Below are 18,399 nucleotides of genomic sequence, written 5' to 3' on the forward strand. Positions count from 1 at the left end.
TTCACGGCTAAATCTCTTGAGTTGCTAATGCGATCTGCAGCGCTGATATTGCATTGACAGTAACTTGTACAAGTTAAAGGTTTGTTTCTCCCCAAATGCGGCAAATAATTAAATCAATAAGTAACTAGAGGTGAACGAATAGCACTGCTGACAGCAGATGTCATAGCACTGAAGATCCCATTTGCTCCAAATGCAGTTGTAACAGCGTGGAGGGGCCAATTATACAAAATCCATACTCAAGCAAGCCTCCTTACCCCACAAACTGTAATGCTCATATCTTGATTAATGTCATGCCTCCCTCTAGGCCTCCCAGCCTCTCAACTCTCTTATCTAAGTAGGATGATTTTTCTCTGCCTGAGATGCAGGGAAAGGTTGGCAATCTCTTTCAAGCAAGAGACACATTATGCATCGATAGACCTATTAATCCTTGATTCCTTTTAAATAAAATAAAATAAAATAAAAAGCAGATTTGGGAGGGGGCAATTTTGAGTGGAGGAAGGGTGGTAGGCTGCTTAACCTTTTCTCTGCCAGCTGTTTGTGAACAAAGGTAGTAATAAAAGAGGCAAGATGCCCTGACTAGGGCAGGAGTAGGTAACCCTTTTGGGCCATGGGCACATTCAGCAATTTGAGAAACTGTCCTGGGCACCACCACAGAATGGCTGCCTTGGGAGTCTTGGTAAAGGAGATGTAACTTGCCCCAAAGACTGAGTACAAGGCAGAGGTGCAGTCTGAGCCTCAACACCCTAATCAACTCTTTTGAACCCACAATTTTCAGCACCAACAGAAACCCATTTCACAGCAATCCCAGCTGCCAGTAAGGAAATGTTTTGATTAAAAAAAATAGTGGGAGGGGTAGGGCAACTTGGCAGACACCAAGAAAGGCTTCTGGGCTGCACTGATGCCCACAGGCACCCCATTGCCCACCCTTGAACTAGGGCAACATCTATTAAATGCGAACATGATCTGTGAGGGGTGATTGTGCAGCAGTGTGATCTCATCACATCACTGCAGCAATCTACAGTCCTCTTGCATAGGTGACTAGCCTGTGAGCTACCTGGGTGAGACCACGCTAAACTTTGAGAGTGGCAGACTTGAGACCACCCCAATCAGGGCCACAGCCTTCTTGGTGAGTAGCAAGGCCCTCCCATGTCACCCCTTTCCAGATCCCCACTACTCTGGGTGGGTAAGTGGCATTAGCCCCAAAGGTGGTCCGTATCTTACCCATGGGCCCCAAAGCACTGGGCAGCAAGCCTCGGGAATCGCCAGTCATCATAAAGGTGTCTCAGGATGCTCACCTATCTGTCCCTTCCTGGGCTTCCTGAATATGCCTACCCTACATCAAAATGTGAGTGAAGGCACAATCCTATGCATGGTTAGACAGAAAAAAATCCTACAACTCCCAGCATTCCCCAGCCAGCCATGTCTAAACATGCATAGGGTTGCACCTTGAATTAGCCTAAGAAGTGGTCCCCCTGAACAGTGGTGCAGTGGTAAACACTGAGGTGCGAGCACTCATCTTTGCAGTCCCCATAGCAGCGCCCCCTTGGATCGCTTCTTTAGGCCTGTGGCTGGCTCTCACTGAAACCCAGAATGGATTCACAGCCCCACCAAAATCGGAGCTGCCACCAGCCTCCGCTGGTGTCTGTTCTACCACTGAGCCAAGCCCTGCACCCTCCCGCCAGACTCCATGGCAGAAATGCTTCCCCACTGTCAGTGCATGGACAGTGTGGAAAACAGCTCTCCTTGGCTATGGATGTACATGTGTAAGGCTCCTCCACGCAAGGGCGGGGGTCCAGATTGGCCCAGCATCCCTCTTCACGTGGAGGAATTCTATGTGAATATACATCAGGACTTGTGTGTACATCAGTATTTATTTGTTTGATTTGTACACCACCTTTCTACCAAGACAAATGGCACTCAAGGTGGCTTACAATCATAAATAAAACTTAATTAAGACAATAATAAAACAGTGCATTAAAATACAATAAATACACAGCAATAACAGAATAAAAAACAGCACCCAACCCAACAGACCCACTTCTATGCCAAAAGTATGCTTGAATAAAACGGTCTTCGCCTACTGACAGAAAGACAGTGGAGAGGGAACAAACTAGTCCGTGTAGGGAACCTTTCCACAGCTGGGGATGGCGCGGGTGCCCAATTCTGTCTGGGAATCTGGCGGAACCACCCCTGCCAGCACCCCCAAGCCCTGCTTGCCGAGCCCTTGCCCCTGCTCGCCCCCTGCCTGCCGAACAGCCTGCACTCACCCCCGCAGCCTCATCGAGTTTCGTGGTCACCACTTTTTTAGAAATAAAATGGCGATCGCAAAAATCAGCATATTTGTGTATGCGTGAAAATGTGCATTTCTGTGAATGCACATATTTGCCTGTGCATGGAATGCGCATTTTCACAAAATACGCATTTTCACACGTGCACAAATATGCGCATTTGCAAAAAATGTGCATTTTGCAAATGCCATTTTATTTTTCAATAGGCGGCAACCGTGGAGCTTGACGAGGCGGCTGGGCCGAGTGCAGGCTGCTTGCCGAGCGAGCATGGGAGGGGTTTGAGCACGGACCGGCGAGTGGGGGCAGGGGCTGAGCAGGAGCCCGGAGAACACGGACGGGGGTGGGTTCGCACATCCCTATGCACAGCACTTAAACGTGTGGATGGCTGGGAAACATTTCCTCTGTAGATGACAGCAGCTGGGGAGTAGAGCTACACACACACACACACACACACACACACACACACATACACACCATGCAACCCCTCTCATGCAATGCATAAAACTAGTTTTGTGCCCAAAATTTCTCCTGCAATTTTTTCTGACTATTCTCATTCAATCTGATAGAAGAGAAATTGCTTTTGAAAAGAAATTTGGTCATGAAGAACCATTGGAGAAATTCTCATGGGTTGGGGTTGGGTTTCTTGGACTTACTTTGCTTAGAAGGTGGCTGAGGAGTGAGCATAAGGGTCCTGTTTTTCATTGTACAGTCATCTCTCCGACAGTGTGTAGCCTCCTCCGCTTCCTACACCGCAATTAAAGCCCAGCCGAAGGCATCAGGAGGTAATTGCTCCCATGGGGCTTTTTCAGGTCAGGACGTGCAGGCAGCCTGGGAGGCTAGCAGTGATTAGGTAAGCTCAAAAACACCACAAAAATACTTTATTAAACACTCAGAGAATGAGGCAGGACAACAGAAACCCCTTTCATGGGGAAAGAAAACTTTCAGGAAATTGGAAGACCAATTTTGGCAGAGCATTAACTCCAACTGGAGCAAGACACAACACTGCCCCCCCCAACACACACACACACCTGCATTGTGAATGCAAAATGGGGGCCAGCCTGCCAACATGGTTGATGCTGTTGCAGCACAAAAACAAAAACACCCTTACCAAAAAGGAAAGAAGCTGTGCTACAAGCCCTGCCAGTGGGGAGCCCTGCCTGTGAGAAACTGATGATTATTTTTCTTCTCCCTGGAGAAATTCATTGAAATTGTCTCCCAAATTTCTCTGCCCACAAATAAGGTGGAGAATTCCAAGAGGCCATTTTGTGCACAGCTCTAATAAGAATAGAAGAAGCCCCATTCTGGATCAGACCAAGGGTCCCTCTGGTCCGGCATTCTGTTCACACATTGGCCAACCAGCTGCCCATGGGAAACCCACAAGCAGGACATGAGCGCAACAGCACCCTCCCACCCATGTTCCCCAGCAGCTGGTGTACATAGGCATAATGCCTCCAATACTGGAGGCAATGTATAGCCATCAGGACTAGTAGCCATTGACAGCCTCCTTGAACACCAGTGGTGCAGTGTTAGGTTTTGAAATGCAAGAGCTCATCATGCCATTCCCCATGGCCACACCTCCAAGGACAGTCCAAACATGCAGGCACCTGTGTTGATCCAGATCAACAAACCACTTCTAGCACATTCCACCTTTACCAGGAGCAGGTCTTCTATAAAGCTACTGGGTCTTTCCTAGGGATGTATGGACTGTGTAAAATCTACTCCGTCTGTGTTTCACGGATTGTCAGGTGCTTTTTGTTCCATCATCTGCTTACAAACAGATGTGATTGTGGGGGGGGGGGTTCATGCAGAAAAATACGCAAATAGTTATGTAAGAGGTTTCATAACAATTTACATAATTTTCATATGTAACGTTTAGTGTATTGTCCCCTATTCCATTCAACTTTTCCTCAGCAGAAATGTGTGTATTTTCCTACAAATAAGTATGCATAAATTTTGGGAAACAGGGAGTTCGGGGGAGGGGGGAGATGATGTCAGCATTCCTGCTGATAAAAAAAAAGTCCTGGCACTGCATCCCTGTGAACCCAAGCTTCACTACACCCCTGTTCAACGCAGAGGGAGGGTTCATGTAAACCACCTTATTGGCATAGAATCACAGTATAGTAGGGTTGGAAGGGGCCTATAAGAGCATCAAGTCCAACCCCCACACATCATGACACATCATGACAAAGGCCTGAGCTTCCAGTCCTTCTGGGTGCAGGGCTGGGGCATTTCTCACTTAGCAATAGGGTAGCCACTTACACGTCGCCCAAAAAGAGGAAATGTATGACCAAAATAGAGGACAAAAGGGGGCACAGATTTGCATATGCTAATTCTCATTCGTGTGTGTGTGTATGTGTGTGTATATGTGTGTATACGTATATATATTCTGAATTGGTAATATTTATTATAATTTAAATCGAAATACGATAGAACTCACTTTAGCAAGTGACCTGTGTGCTTGTTGCTCAGTCTGCTTCCAGTTACTAATTCTGGATGGGCACCTTCAAGGCCTCTGCTCTCCCTTCTTATGATTCTTGATCTTTAAATTGGATTTGGACTGGAAAGCCCTTCAAACAGAGGACACCTTCAACTAAAGGACACCTTCAAATAGCGGGCTGACCTCTGACAGACCTGCAAAAAGTCCTCTGTAAAGTAGGACACATGCCCACTCTACTTAGCAACCTTCCAACTAATGTTGTTCTTAGGCCTAACTGGTCTCCACAGACCTTACTTTGGTTCATCCCTCGCCCCCCATGATTGGCCCATAGCTTGACCTATAATGTTCACTTCCTGTCTGAAGCTTTTATCTGTGCAATGAAGCAGACTTTATATATTGTTTTCAGATCAGTCCTTGTCCTCCATAGATTTATAAAAGCTACGTATATTATTCATACACACCGCCCAGCTTCTGGGTTAATTTAGAGTTTCCATTTGATGCTTCGCTTCGGGAGGAAAGTAACACAGCTACATGGAAGCCAAGGGAGCAGAAGGTTTCTGCATCCAATTTTGCTCTTGACTTGGCCAGGCCTTGGAGGAGTTTTAAGGGGATCATTTACAAGACTGACCTTTGCTGCTGCAACCTGTGGAGCATACTTTACAGAGGATTTTTGGCTAGAAGTCCAAACCAGTCACAGATAAAAATTGAGCGCTTTTGTGGGGGCACAGGGAGACTTCCACTGTGGCATTTTGATTTCCTATTTAATGACCACTGCAGGTCAAAACTACATGTTTGTTTCTTAATGAGGAATGCAATCTGGGCACTCCAAAATTGATTTCAGTAGCCTTTCCTGTGGTCAATTTGTGTGATCCAAATTGACCTATTAATCCATGAGAGTCCCACCTCTCAGAGAGCCCCACCCAATTTCCTTTAAAAAAAAACATGGCAGGATACTGGATGATAATGATACTAAACTACACTAAACTGTTTTCACCACAACCGCCTGCGATATGGGTACACTAACACTGGTTGTTGTTGTTGTTGTTCAGTCGTTCAGTCGTGTCCGACTCTTCGTGACCCCATGGACCATAGCACGCCAGGTCTTCCTGTCCTGCGCTCTCTCCCGGAGAGTGCTCAAGTTCATATTCATTGCATCCGTGATGCTATCTAGCCATCTCATCCTCTGCTGTCCCCTTCTCCTTTTGCCTTCAGTCTTTCCCAGCATCAGGGTCTTTTCCAGGGAGTTTTCTCTTCGCATTAGGTGGCCAAAATATTGGAGCTTCAGCTTCATTATCTGTCCTTCCAATGAGCACTCAGGGTTGATTTCCTTTAGGATGGACTGATTTGACCTCCTTGCCGTCCAGGGGACTCGTAAGAGTCTTCTCCAGCACCACAGTTCGAAAGCATCAATTCTTCGGCGCTCAGCCTTCCTTATAGTCCAGCTCTCACAGCCATACATTACTACTGGGAAAACCATAGCTTTGATTAGACGGACCTTTGTCGGCAAGGTGATGTCTCTGCTTCTTACTATGCTGTCTAGGTTGGCCATAGCTTTCCTCCCAAGGAGCAAGCGTCTTTTAATTTCATGGCTACAGTCACCGTCTGCGGTGATCTTGGAGCCCAAGAAAGTAAAATCTGTCACTGCTGCCATTTCTTCCCCTTCTATATGCCAGGAAGTGATGGGGCCAGATGCCATGAGCTTAGTTTTGTTAATGTTGAGTTTCAAACCAGCTTTTGCACTCTCCTCTTTCACCCTCAACAAGAGGCTCTTGAGATCCTCTTCGCTTTCTGCCATTAGGGTGGTATCGTCTGCATATCGGAGGTTGTTGATAATTCTCCCACCAATCTTAATTCCGACCTCTGATTCATCCAACCCGGCATTTCTCATGATGTACTCTGCATATAAGTTAAATAAGCAGGGTGACAATATGCAGCCTTGTCGTACTCCTTTCCCAATTTTGAACCAATCGGTTGTTCCATGTCTGGTTCTTACTGTTGCTTCTTGACCCTTGTACAGGTTTCTCAGGAGACAGGTAAGGTGGTCTGGTACTCCCATCACTTTAAGAATTTGCCACAGTTTGTTGTGATCCACACAATCAAAGGCTTTAGCGTAGTCAATGAAGCAGAAATAGATGTTTTTCTGGAATTCTCTTGCTTTCTCCATGATGCAGCGAATGTTGGCAATTTGATCTCTAGTTCCTCTGCCTCTTCTAAACCCAGCTTGTACTTCCGGTAGTTCTCAGTTCGCATACTGATGAAGCCTAGCTTGTAGGATTTTGAGCATCACCTTGCTGGCATGTGAAATGAGCGCAATGGTGCGGTAGTTTGAACACTCTTTGGCGTTGCCCTTCTTTGGAATTGGAATGTAAACTGACCTTTTCCAGTCTTGTGGCCACTGTTGAGTGTTCCAGATTTGTTGGCATATTGAATGCAGCACTTTAACAGCATCATCTTTTAGGATTTTAAATAGCTCGGCTGGAATACTGTCATCTCCGCTAGCTTTGTTGTTACTAATGCTTCCTAAGGCCCACTTGACTTCACTCTCTAGGATGTCTGGCTCAAGTTCAGTGACCGCACTATCATGGCTATCAGGGACATTAAGATGTTTCCTGTATAGTTCTTCTGTGTATTCTTTCCACCTCTTCTTAATCTCATCTGCTTCTGTTAGGTCCCTGCCTTCTTTGTCCTTTATCATGCCCGTCTTTGCACAAAACGTTCCCTTGAGATCTCCAATTTTCTTGAAGAGATTCTAGTCTTTCCCATTCTGTTGTTTTCCTTGATTTCTTTGCATTGTTCATTTAAGAAGGCCTTCTTGTCTCTACTTGCTATTCTCTGGAACTCTGCATTCAGTTGGGTATATCTTCCCCTTTCTCCCTTGCTTTTCACTTCCCTTCTTTCGTGAGCTACTTGTAAAGCCTCATCAGACAGCCACTTTGCTTTCTTGCATTTCTTTTTCTTTGGGATGGATTTCGTTGCTGCCTCCTGAACAATGTTACAGACCTCCGTCCATAGTTCCTCAGGCACTCTGTCTATCAGGTCTAATCCCTGAAATCTATTCCTCACCTCCACTGTATATTCATCAGGGATATGATTTAGGTCATACCTGAACCGTTTAGTGGTTTTCCCGACGTTCTTCAATTTAAGCCGAAATTTTGCAAGAAGCAGCTCATGATCTGAGCCACAGTCAGCTCCATACAGTTTTTACTGACTGTATGGAGCTTCTCCATCTTTGGCTGCAAAGGACATAATCAATCTGATTTCGATATTGACCATCTGGTGACGTCCATGTGTAGAGTCGCCTCTTGTGCTGTTGGAAAAGTGTGTTTGCTATGATCAGCGTGTTCTCTTGGCAAAACTCTATTAGCTTTTATCCTGCTTCATTTTGTACACCAAGGCCATGCCTGCCTGTTATCCCGGTGATTTCTTGACTTCCTACTTTAGCATTCCAATCCCCTATGATGAAGAGGACATCTTTTTTTGGTGTTAGGTCTAGAAGGTCTTGTAGGTCTTCATAGAACCGATCAACCTCAGCTTCTTCGGCCTCAGTGGTTGGGGCATAGACTTGAATTACTGTGATGTTGAATGGTTTGCCTTGGATTCGTACTGAGATCATTCTATCATTTTTAAGATTGTACCCCAGTACTGCTTTTCCCACCCTTTTGTTGACTATGAGTGCTACTCCATTTCTTCTAAGGGATTCTTGCCCACAATAGTAGATATGATGGTCACCTGAATTAAATTCGCCCATGCCTGTCCATTTTAGTTCGCTGATTCCCAAGATGTCGATGTTCAATCTTGCCATCTCATGTTTGACCACCTCCAGCTTACCTTGATTCATTGATCTGACATTCCAGGTTCCTAAACAATATTGTTCTTTACAGCATTGGATTTTCTTTTCACCACCAGACACATCCACAGCTGAGTGTCCTTTTGGCTTTGGCCCAGCCGCTTCACTCTTTCTGGCGCTACTTGGAAATACCCTCTGCTCTTCCCCAGTAGCATATTGGACACCTTCCGACCTGAGGGGCTCATCTTCCGGCGTCATATCTTTTAGCCTTGTGATACGTTCCATGGGGTTTTCTTGGCAAGAATACTGGAGTGGGTTGCCATTTCCTTCTCCAGTGGACCACATTTTGTCAGAACTCTCTGCCATGACCTGTCCGTCTTGGGTGGCCCTGCACGGCATAGCTTATGGCTTCACTGAGTTACGCAAGCCCCTTTGCCACAACAAGGCAGTGATCCATGAAGGGGACACTAACACTGGGCTGCTTTGCAAAGATGTGCTAAGCCATGCTCTCTTATCCACAACCTGCAATAATGACTCTAGACGTTTTAACTCTGGGTTGATCTCTGTGTCATGACACTTCCTGTCTGAGCCTTGTCTACTCTCACATGCCTCCCTTTCATGGAGGAATCATCTAATGAAACTGAATGGTGGGAGATTTGGGACAGATCAAAGGAAGTACTGCCTCACATAGTGCATAGTTACAGTATGGAATTTGCTACCATAAGATGTAGTGATGGCCACCATTTAAATGGCTTTAAAGCAGAATTAGACCAATTCTTGGAGGATAACACTGATAATACTAGTCATGATAGCTATATATTACCTCTAGTACTGAGGCAGTATGCCTCCATATGCCAGTTGCTGGGGAACACAAATGGGAAGGTGCTATTGCACTCATGTCCTCTTGTGGGCTTCCCATGGGCATCTTGTTGGCCACTGTGGGAACAGAATGATGGAGTAGATAGGTCCAGCATGGCTCTTCTTGAGCCTTTCTACACGAGGCTGTTCATCTGCTTATCTACTTTCAGTTTCATTGCAGAATTGAGATCTGAGCACTACAGGAGGAGTGTTTCTTCTCCTGCTTTTCAGCTACATAGCCTCCAGGTGGCACTGTGGTATAGTGGAATAGCACAATTACACAAGTGGTTTCTTTTGCTTTCTTAAATAATATTGGAAACTCACGATGTCGTCTGAAGAACCCATAAAACAGGGAAAGACGAGCACACGATACATGCCTCTTGTAAGCTCATTATGTCACAAGGTGATGCTCTCTAAACTGAAGTGGAAACCAACTGTTACAGGAGCTCCTGGTCTGTATCAGAGCAAATATGGCACTATGACTGATACAGAACTCTGACTGAACAGGGGCATTAATGGTGTCTAGAATTCCTAATGCATCCCTAAATATACACATGCTGTTTCAGCTAATCTGCATAGCTGTAAGTATTTAAAAACCAATCAACCTGCTATTTTAGCAAACACAGAGTGCTCTCATTTCTCATGATTCTGAATGCCAACAGCTTTTCAAAATTAAAATTATCTGCTTCTTTCTTAAATGTTTTGGCTGCAGTGCTTCATTCTCTGAACATCCTGATTATTTAAGAGCTTACTCAAGTGAAAGTGTGCCCTTGCCTTTATGAATAAATGTCATATTTATTTAAGCAACGCTCAATCTATGGATGAGAGTTCTGCTGGTGCAGCAGAACAAATAATGGGAGGTATTCTTTCCTCCAGCATCCTGAATATTGTACCAGCACAGACTCAGCATCCACAGGGCTGCAGTCCTTGGCCCTGATAATCCTAGCACAGGTATACACCGGACTGACCTACAGTAAAAATGGGGAAGAGCAATGTCCAGTCTTGAGCCTCTAGGGGTGCAATCCTATATATGTTTAGACAGAAAAATGTCCTACAACTCCCAACATTCCCCAGCCAGCCAATCCTAAACATACATAGGATTGCACCCTAAAGAGGCTTCATGTCAGGTGGATCTACACTTTTTCCAGGAGCCATGTTTCTCATGGCCACCATGCTGGTTGTGCAATACAGCTAATGCTTCTTTTAAGTTATATTTTGGCAATGCCCAGTAGTTGCTTCTTTGGGGGAGGAGTTTATTGCACAGATAAATGTTGTACTGGAACAGACTTTGATATTCACTGATGTACACACTCTTAAATTACTTACCTGCTTTGTGGAAATTAACAAATGGTCAGCGTAAATGGATTCTCCATGCCCTTTTGACAACTAAAAGACTGATATTACAACACTGGAAGGATAAACGTTCACCTCCTATAATACAATGGATGGAGGACCTTACAAGCACTTTCAATATTTGAGCAGGTGGCATATAGACGCCACCTTCAAATGGATACTTATTTGGATATTTGGTCTGCTTTTGTTGAAGCCTATGTATTCATATGTATTTCATATGTATGGAAATATACAAATCTATATACGTATATTAAAACTATGATTTATTTTAGTTTTGCTGGTGCCCATGGGTGCCATATTGGGGACCCCTTTATGGGCGCCACTGGAGATGCCCACAGACACTGTGCTGGGGACCCCTTCTTTGACCCATTGGGGAAGACCCATGGTGGGCAGCGCCACCCTGACCAAGGTGCCCCAATGCCTCACTCGCTATGTGTTTCCCCAGCCAGCAAAAGCCCATGCACAGTGAAGCCACCCTAGCCTAGACATCGAATGGAGCTGCGCTCCTGCACAATTGGGACAGGCGAAGCTCTTAGCATGTCACTAGCTCTCCAAGGTATGATACTGAACAGCATGCTAAGGAAATCCCCACTGTTATCTCCAATGACTGATCGAAAATAACGGTGGGGATTCCCTTTAGAGCACCACTTGCTCTACTTACTGGGAGGAGGAATGGGATGGAGGGGTATCCCTGCAGTTATCTCCAATCCCTGATTGGAGATCACAGCACAGATCCCTCTCCCCACTAGCCCTGAAAGAGAGGGCTTGATGTGGGGGCTCAGCTGTGGGGCCCTGCAGCCCAGATGGGCCAGCCGGGGGGGGGGCAGATTTGTTCCACGGCTGCAGATTCCCCATCCCTGACATCTGTTCAAACCAACAGATTACATTTGGAATAATTGGTTGCTGCTCTTAACCTGGACATTCATCAGTGCCTAAGTCCGAGATCCGAGTATCTTTCAAGTGCAGTGTAAGAACTTTTCCTATGGAGTAACTTTTGACATCTGAAGTTAAGCTGCAGACAAGAGGGCGGGGAGAAAATACTTGCAACATTTAATTAATTTTCTACTTCGTGCTAGATAATTCACTTTTTAGGACATATTTACTCTCCCTTATCTCCTCAGGGTTGTTTAAAAAAAAACACAACACTCTTATGGAGACTTGGGCGTTTTTTATAATGAGACAAATATGGACTATCTCTTCAAATGAGATTTTCATGAAAGCACTGCTATGCCATGTCCACCTTGTCTACACTCCCAAATTTCTTCCCTTGAAAAAATTCTTCCCCTATGTTGTCCAAAACCAGTAACGAGGAACAAAAATTGAGAAAATGCAAGACGTAGGGAAGGAAGGAAGACATGTGAAGCCCTGTTAGAAGAACAGAAAGTGGAATGGGGGTGGGTGTACCAGCTGTTTCCGTTAGTGACATTTTGTCCTCATACACATTTTCTATAATTAACTCTGTTTAGTGCTGATTTAGTACCATTATAACACAAACAAAGAGCCTTTGATCCATTGCCAGCCCCTTCACTGAAGTGTCTCACACTAGATTACTCGTGGCTTTAACGTCTCCAAAAAGAAAGGGGGGGGATTATGCTCTTTAAACAACTCTATCAATGAGGTTTCACGAAACTCGTGTGTCTGCTTCTTTGTAGCCCAAAAGCTGATAGCTCTGGATCTTCAAACAACTGAACTCCGTTGGCAATTGCAATGTAATGTAGGTGTAGCTGGTCTGGAGCCAACCCCTACTTTAGCTGAGTGGGACATTTCTCCTGAGAGCTGTCTCTCCAGGAGGCGCTGAAGGGAGTTCTCACATCATGCTAAGCCACCCAGAGAAGACGCCACGGTGGGTGGGTGGTTTGTCCCTTGCTCCTGAGTCCTGACAGACAATCACTTCCTCTTGTTTCTTCCTCAGTCACTCTCAGTCCTCTAGCCCACTGCCGGCACGTATCCCAACGGCCTTTGTGGCAAAAATCCTTGTATCCTCATTCCCTGTGCCAGTAGTCTTTCTGCAATTGGTCACTGGGGTTGCTGTCTGACAAAGGAAACTACCCCCCACCCCCATCAGATCACAAAAAGAAAATAATTTGCTGAGTCCTTATGAATGCAGGAACACGTTCACAACATCTTATTTTTTATTTGCGGGGGGGGGGGAGGGATCTTGCACAAGAGTGCAAGACTGCCTGTCCACAAGAGCACAGGTCTGCCTGCCCACTATTGCCAGTTTGCAGAAATTCGACCCAAACTATGGGCCTTCCCCACTTTGTCCTTTGCCTATACTCTGCAGCAGGGGTGCAGAACCTCTTTCAACCTGAGGGCCAAATTCCATTTTGGAGAAGCTTGGTGAGAGTGGGGGGGAGCATTCCAGTGGTGAAGGCCAAGGGATGGGGTCAAAAATACCAGGATATTGTAGCTTAAAGCTTTACTGCCAGTAACTAAGTATCGGGAGAGGCATTTGAACCTTTTCAAGTAGAGGGAAAATAGCACAAACATCGGGAAACCAACCTTGTGGGAAAGGGATGTGGGGCCAGGGGAAGGTGGCATGGCCTTCTGGGGAACCCCAGGATGGCTGGATTTGGCCCCTGGGTTAGAGGGTCTCCACCCCTGCTCTACCGGCCTCATTTAGGAAGGATAAACTAATGTCATCTCTGAGGCCTTCTCATTTTTCACAGGGCATTAAACCAGGAGGGGAGGGATTTATATGCCTCTGCCAAGGCCTTTTCCCTTTTTACAGGGCATTGCAGGAGGAAGGGGGCTTAATCTCCCCAGGCCTTTCCCCCTCCATCCATGCCCTGCAGGATTCACCAAGGGAATAGGGGATTATTCAGGAACCACCACAGCTTTTCCCCTCATCAAGGAGACTTGAAAAGACTTATAACCAGCACGGAGACCCTCAAAGCCTGTACCTCTAATTAGCCATGTGATAACATTAATATCATTTTCTAGTCTTAATATAAAATTAATATTTAATGTATGCATGGAAGTTATATGCATCTTGGGATTTCTGAAGGCTCTGGCACAGAGGGTCTAAAACACTGCCTGCCTGTAGATTGGATGGTGTTTAGAGGTTTTGTTTTTGCCCCATCCTGTAGGAGAGGAGGAAGGGAAACGAATGTAATATTGACTACAAAATGGATTCAGAGGCAGTGAATAAAAGTTGGGTGGAGGGACAAGAAGGATGGCTGTTGAGAGCTTTGTAGAAATATCTGACTTGAACTAGATAGACCTAGTGCAGAAAAGGACAGCTAAAAAGATCAAGGGGCTGGAGCAACTCCTTATAAAGGAAGGTTACAGCAGCTAGGATTGTTTAACATGGAAAAAAAGGTGAGTAAGAGACATGATAGAGGTGTACAAACTTATGTATGTGTGGAGAAAGTGGAGAGGGAGACATTTTTCTCCCTCTCTCCTAATACTAGAACTCAATGGGGTCATCCCATGAAGCTGATAGTTGGGAGATTCAGGACAGATAAAAGGAAAGACTTATTCACACAGCGCATGGTTAAACTATGGAATTCTCTACCACAAGATGTAGCGATGGCCACCAACTTGGACGGCTTTAAAAGGGGTTTAGACCAATTTCCAGAAGGAAAAGGCTATTGATGGTTGCTAGTCCTGTTGGCTATAGTATATGCTACATCAAGTATCAGTATGCCTATATACACCAGTTGCTGGAGAACATGGGCGGGAGAGTGTTATTGCACACATGTCCTGCTTGTGGGCAGCTGGCTGGCCACTGTGTGAACAGAATGCTGGATTAGATGGACCCTTGGTCTGATCCAGTATGGCTCTTCTCATGTTCTTATGACCTTTGATCTGATCCCACAGTGGTCTTTCTCATTTATGCATTCATTTATTTATTTGAAGCATTTTTTACCCCACTCTTCAGACATAAAGGGCTTCCAAACATCTTACAAAGATTAATAATAAGATAGCCCCTGCATTCTGACTTACATTCTAAAAGGCACGACACAAAAGGAAAATGGATTGGGAGGGAAGGGGGGGAAACAAACTCTACCACTAGCTTTTACTCCCAAAAAAGTATATGTGTTATCTGGCAAGGAAGGGTGAAGCAAGCTCCCTGCAGCTCTTCCTTCTCTGGACCACATAAGGGTCCAGGTTGGTCTCCTTGCCATGAAGTTTTTCGTAGGAAGCAGAGAGTGCAGCCTCTTGATCCCCTGGCCAATGGATGAGGTGTTCTGGGTGTGCTGTCCCTTGTCCTCCTGCTCACTATCAAAGAAATGTAGCTTGAGGTAGGAGTGGGATTTCCCAATCAGATAGATGTTGTCAGTGCTTCATTGATCAGATATCAATTCACAATTAAACTGAGAGCCAAATTCTATTAGAAAGGTCTTCCTCTTGAATGCCTATAACATTTATTCTGCGGGATACTCCTTATCTAAATATATCTAATTGCCCCATAGAATCATAGAATCATAGAATCATAGAATAGTAGGGTTGGAAGGGGCCTACAAGGCCATCGAGTCCAACCCCCTGCTCAATGCAGGAATCCAAGTCAGAGCATCCCTGACAAATGGCTGTCCAGCCTCGTCTTGAAGGCCTCCAGTGTGGGAGAGCCCACCACCTCCCCAGGTAATTGGTTCCATTGCCGTATTGCTCTGACACTCAGGAGGTTTTTCCTGATGTTCAGTCGGAATCTGGCTTCCTTTAACTTGAGCCCATTATTCCGTGTCCTGCACTCTGGGATCATCGAGAAGAGATCCTGGCCTTCTTCTCTGTGACAACCTTTCAAGTACTTGAAGAGTGCTATCATATTTCCCCTCAGTCTTCTCTTCTCAAGGCTAAACATGCCCAGTTCTTTCAGTCTCTCTTCATAGGGCTTTGTTTCCAGTCCCCTGATCATCTAAGGGTGTCATCCATGAGAATGACACCCTTAGATAGAGACAGTTCTCACTGACTGACAGAAATCTTGCTGCTGGGAATTTAGTACTGAGAAGGTGCTAGCTGTTGTGAGAATATAGGCTGTCTGAGCTGTGAACGGATAACGCCACGCAAAGTTTCTTTTTAACATAGCTTGCTACAAAATCCTGTCTTTGGCCTCCTCCGGGTTTCGCGTTTTCAAGTAACAACTGCAAGGTTTAAAATAAAATGTTCTTTGGCCAGCTCTGGGCTGTGACGGTAAGATATTTTTGATGCATTATTAAACAAGAGATCAGACTCATCGCCAACTGCATAAAGCTTTGCCAGAACTTAACTGAGTGGATTACTAAAAACGGGAACCATTTATTTTTTTCCAGGAGGAGCAAAGATCCTTATGATTTGAGCTGAGCTGAAGGATTGTGCATTAACTTTGGGAGGAAAAGGTGTGTTGGGATGTGAAGTGCCTCCCTCCCCACCCCCCACCCAGCAAATCCCTTAGGGAGCAGTCTTATGACCGCTAGACAGTGGCTAGACAGCCATAGGATTGGTCAGCTTCCGGGAATCGCCTCCCCCTCCCTCTCCCACCTCGTAGGCAGCGTGGATAGTCCCTGTGCTCTGTTGAGCCAGGGGAAAGGGGGTGTTTCCAGGGGTGGGGCAGGGCAGGGAGTTCGTAAGTGCTGGTATGACATTCCTATGCGTCGTGTAGCCTTCTACCCCACGCTCCAATGTCCCGCAGCTAGACAACTGAAATCGGCCATCTAACCGCAAATGCAGGCTGGTTGGAGTGCAGAGGAGAGGATCCCCTCCTCATTCCTCCTGCCGTGCATTGGATAGGCGGTCACCTCCAAGTTTGGAGGTGGCCGTCTATCCGCATAGGATAGTGCCCTCCATTTCTAATGTGCAATTTTGAAGGGACAGTATCTGGATTGATACCATCATCAAAGTAAACCATGCAGAGATGAAGAGTTCTGGAGAACTTGAAAGCATGCACATTTTTGTGGAAATTTTGGTTGGTCCTATTAAAGGTATTGCCCAACTGTCACTTTTTAATTTATTTTTTCCTCATGGACCAGCATGGCTATTTTTGTTTTTTGAAATCTCTTCGTAAATGTAGGGAGATGATAGATAGATAGATAGATAGATAGATAGATAGATAGATAGAGATAGATAGATAGATAGACAGACAGACAGACAGACAGACAGACAGACAGACATCATTCCTATGCCCATTTCTAAAAATGGGAACTAGTTTGGACTGACTGGTGGGGTCCTATGTAAGCAGAGTCTCCAGTGGCACAGGCAAGTGAAAGCAAGTGAAAGCAATGTTTCACAGGCAAGTGAAAGCAATGTTTCCCATGCTAAGCTGCTGCCATACACCCTGGTTCAGTAGATTAGGGGCAAAACCCCAGCAAGTCACAGAAGACTGCACATCTGCTGCTGTGCACACTAAACAGCGACAAGTCAGTCTTGCAACAAAATGTTGCAGTGTGGCGTACTCCCATTCAGTGTTCTGGCAAATCAGCCACATCTTTTTCAGGATACTCCATTCCATCCCACTTCCCCCTCCCTGGTTTTCCATTCCCCCCACCTAACAGTGAGCCAGCATTCTGAAACTTCTGGAACTTGGCCCTTGCTTTTCCACTGGCAACGCTACTTGCCTCTGGCCCCATTGGACTGACCGTTGGCTCTCCCTGGAGCCCAAAACCTGACCCTCCAAAACTCTGACCAGAACTTGTGGCACACTTGCCAAAGGTGTGGGCTAGCAGCAGAACTCAGGTGCATGATCTCTTACCTGGAATCTTAGTCTGAAGGGCCACAGTTGAATCCTGGGGTCCCATCAACTGGCATGATCGAGTGACACAACACTTCCTCATAGACCAGGGAAGGCTTGCCATAGCAATTCTATGTGATCAGCAGATCGAATCAATACTCCTCCATGGGATACTAGAAAGAAACATTGTTCCCACTTATCTGATATTACAGATGCAAAAATTCATTGAGCTATGTTCCCCCTAATAATGGAATGTCAGAACGGTCGTTTGAATTCTGCATAAGGATGTGTTGAGGGCACATGTATGTATAAGGCTTAAACCAGCTTGTGCTTAAATAATTCTGTAATGCTCCTGTAAAATGCACTGTGACTGGACTGGAGCCTTTGAGTTTCCTTCTGCATTCTGTCCTACACCAAGAACACTCATATTCACATGTGGCAAAATAGTGCAAGGGAGTCTCACAGGCACTTTTTAATGCACGATGTAATGCTGTGTTTATCTTTTGGTGAAACATCCTATGGTGTTGGGAAGTCACATAAGTGATCATCATTCAGCAGTGGAGGCTGGTGGCTCCTATTTCAGTGGGACTGTGAATCCACTCTGGGTTTTGGTCAGAACTAGCCAGAACTCTGCTGCTATGGTCTAAGGACTAATGCAATAAATGTTATTTAGTCAGTCAGAACTCTAAGGAGTAATCCAAGGTGCTGAACCCTATCCCCAAAATGGGTTCAGCACCTTGAATAGCTCCGTTAGAGTTCTGACTGATTCTGGCTGAAGCCCAGAGAAGATTTACAGCCCCACTGAAATAGGAGCCACCGGCTTCCACTGTCATTCAGTGTTAGAGCATGTCGGAGGCATCTCCAGTTTTAAAAGATCAGGTAGCAGGTGAAGGAAAAGACCTCTACCTGATCCCCTGGAAAGCTGCTGCCCCCCAGCCAAGGTGATCACTTATGTATCACCAAAACAAAGGATACCAATCTGCATAAAATTTGCATATGCTAATCGGTATGTATAGACGTAATACATTAG

The 18,399-nt window shown here is 45.6% G+C and overlaps 1 protein-coding gene across 1 annotated transcript in view; it reads left to right on the forward strand.

Moving 5' to 3' along the window:
• BEGAIN (brain enriched guanylate kinase associated) overlaps window positions 1-18,399 on the forward strand; it is a 168,127-nt gene that overhangs the window by 52,390 nt on the left and 97,338 nt on the right. The gene's annotated exons all lie outside the window — the stretch shown is intronic.

Source organism: Heloderma suspectum, chromosome 1, assembly GCF_057233095.1.
Source record: "Heloderma suspectum isolate Gila_16-S chromosome 1, 16-S_ref, whole genome shotgun sequence".
Classification (NCBI taxonomy): domain Eukaryota; kingdom Metazoa; phylum Chordata; class Lepidosauria; order Squamata; family Helodermatidae; genus Heloderma; species Heloderma suspectum.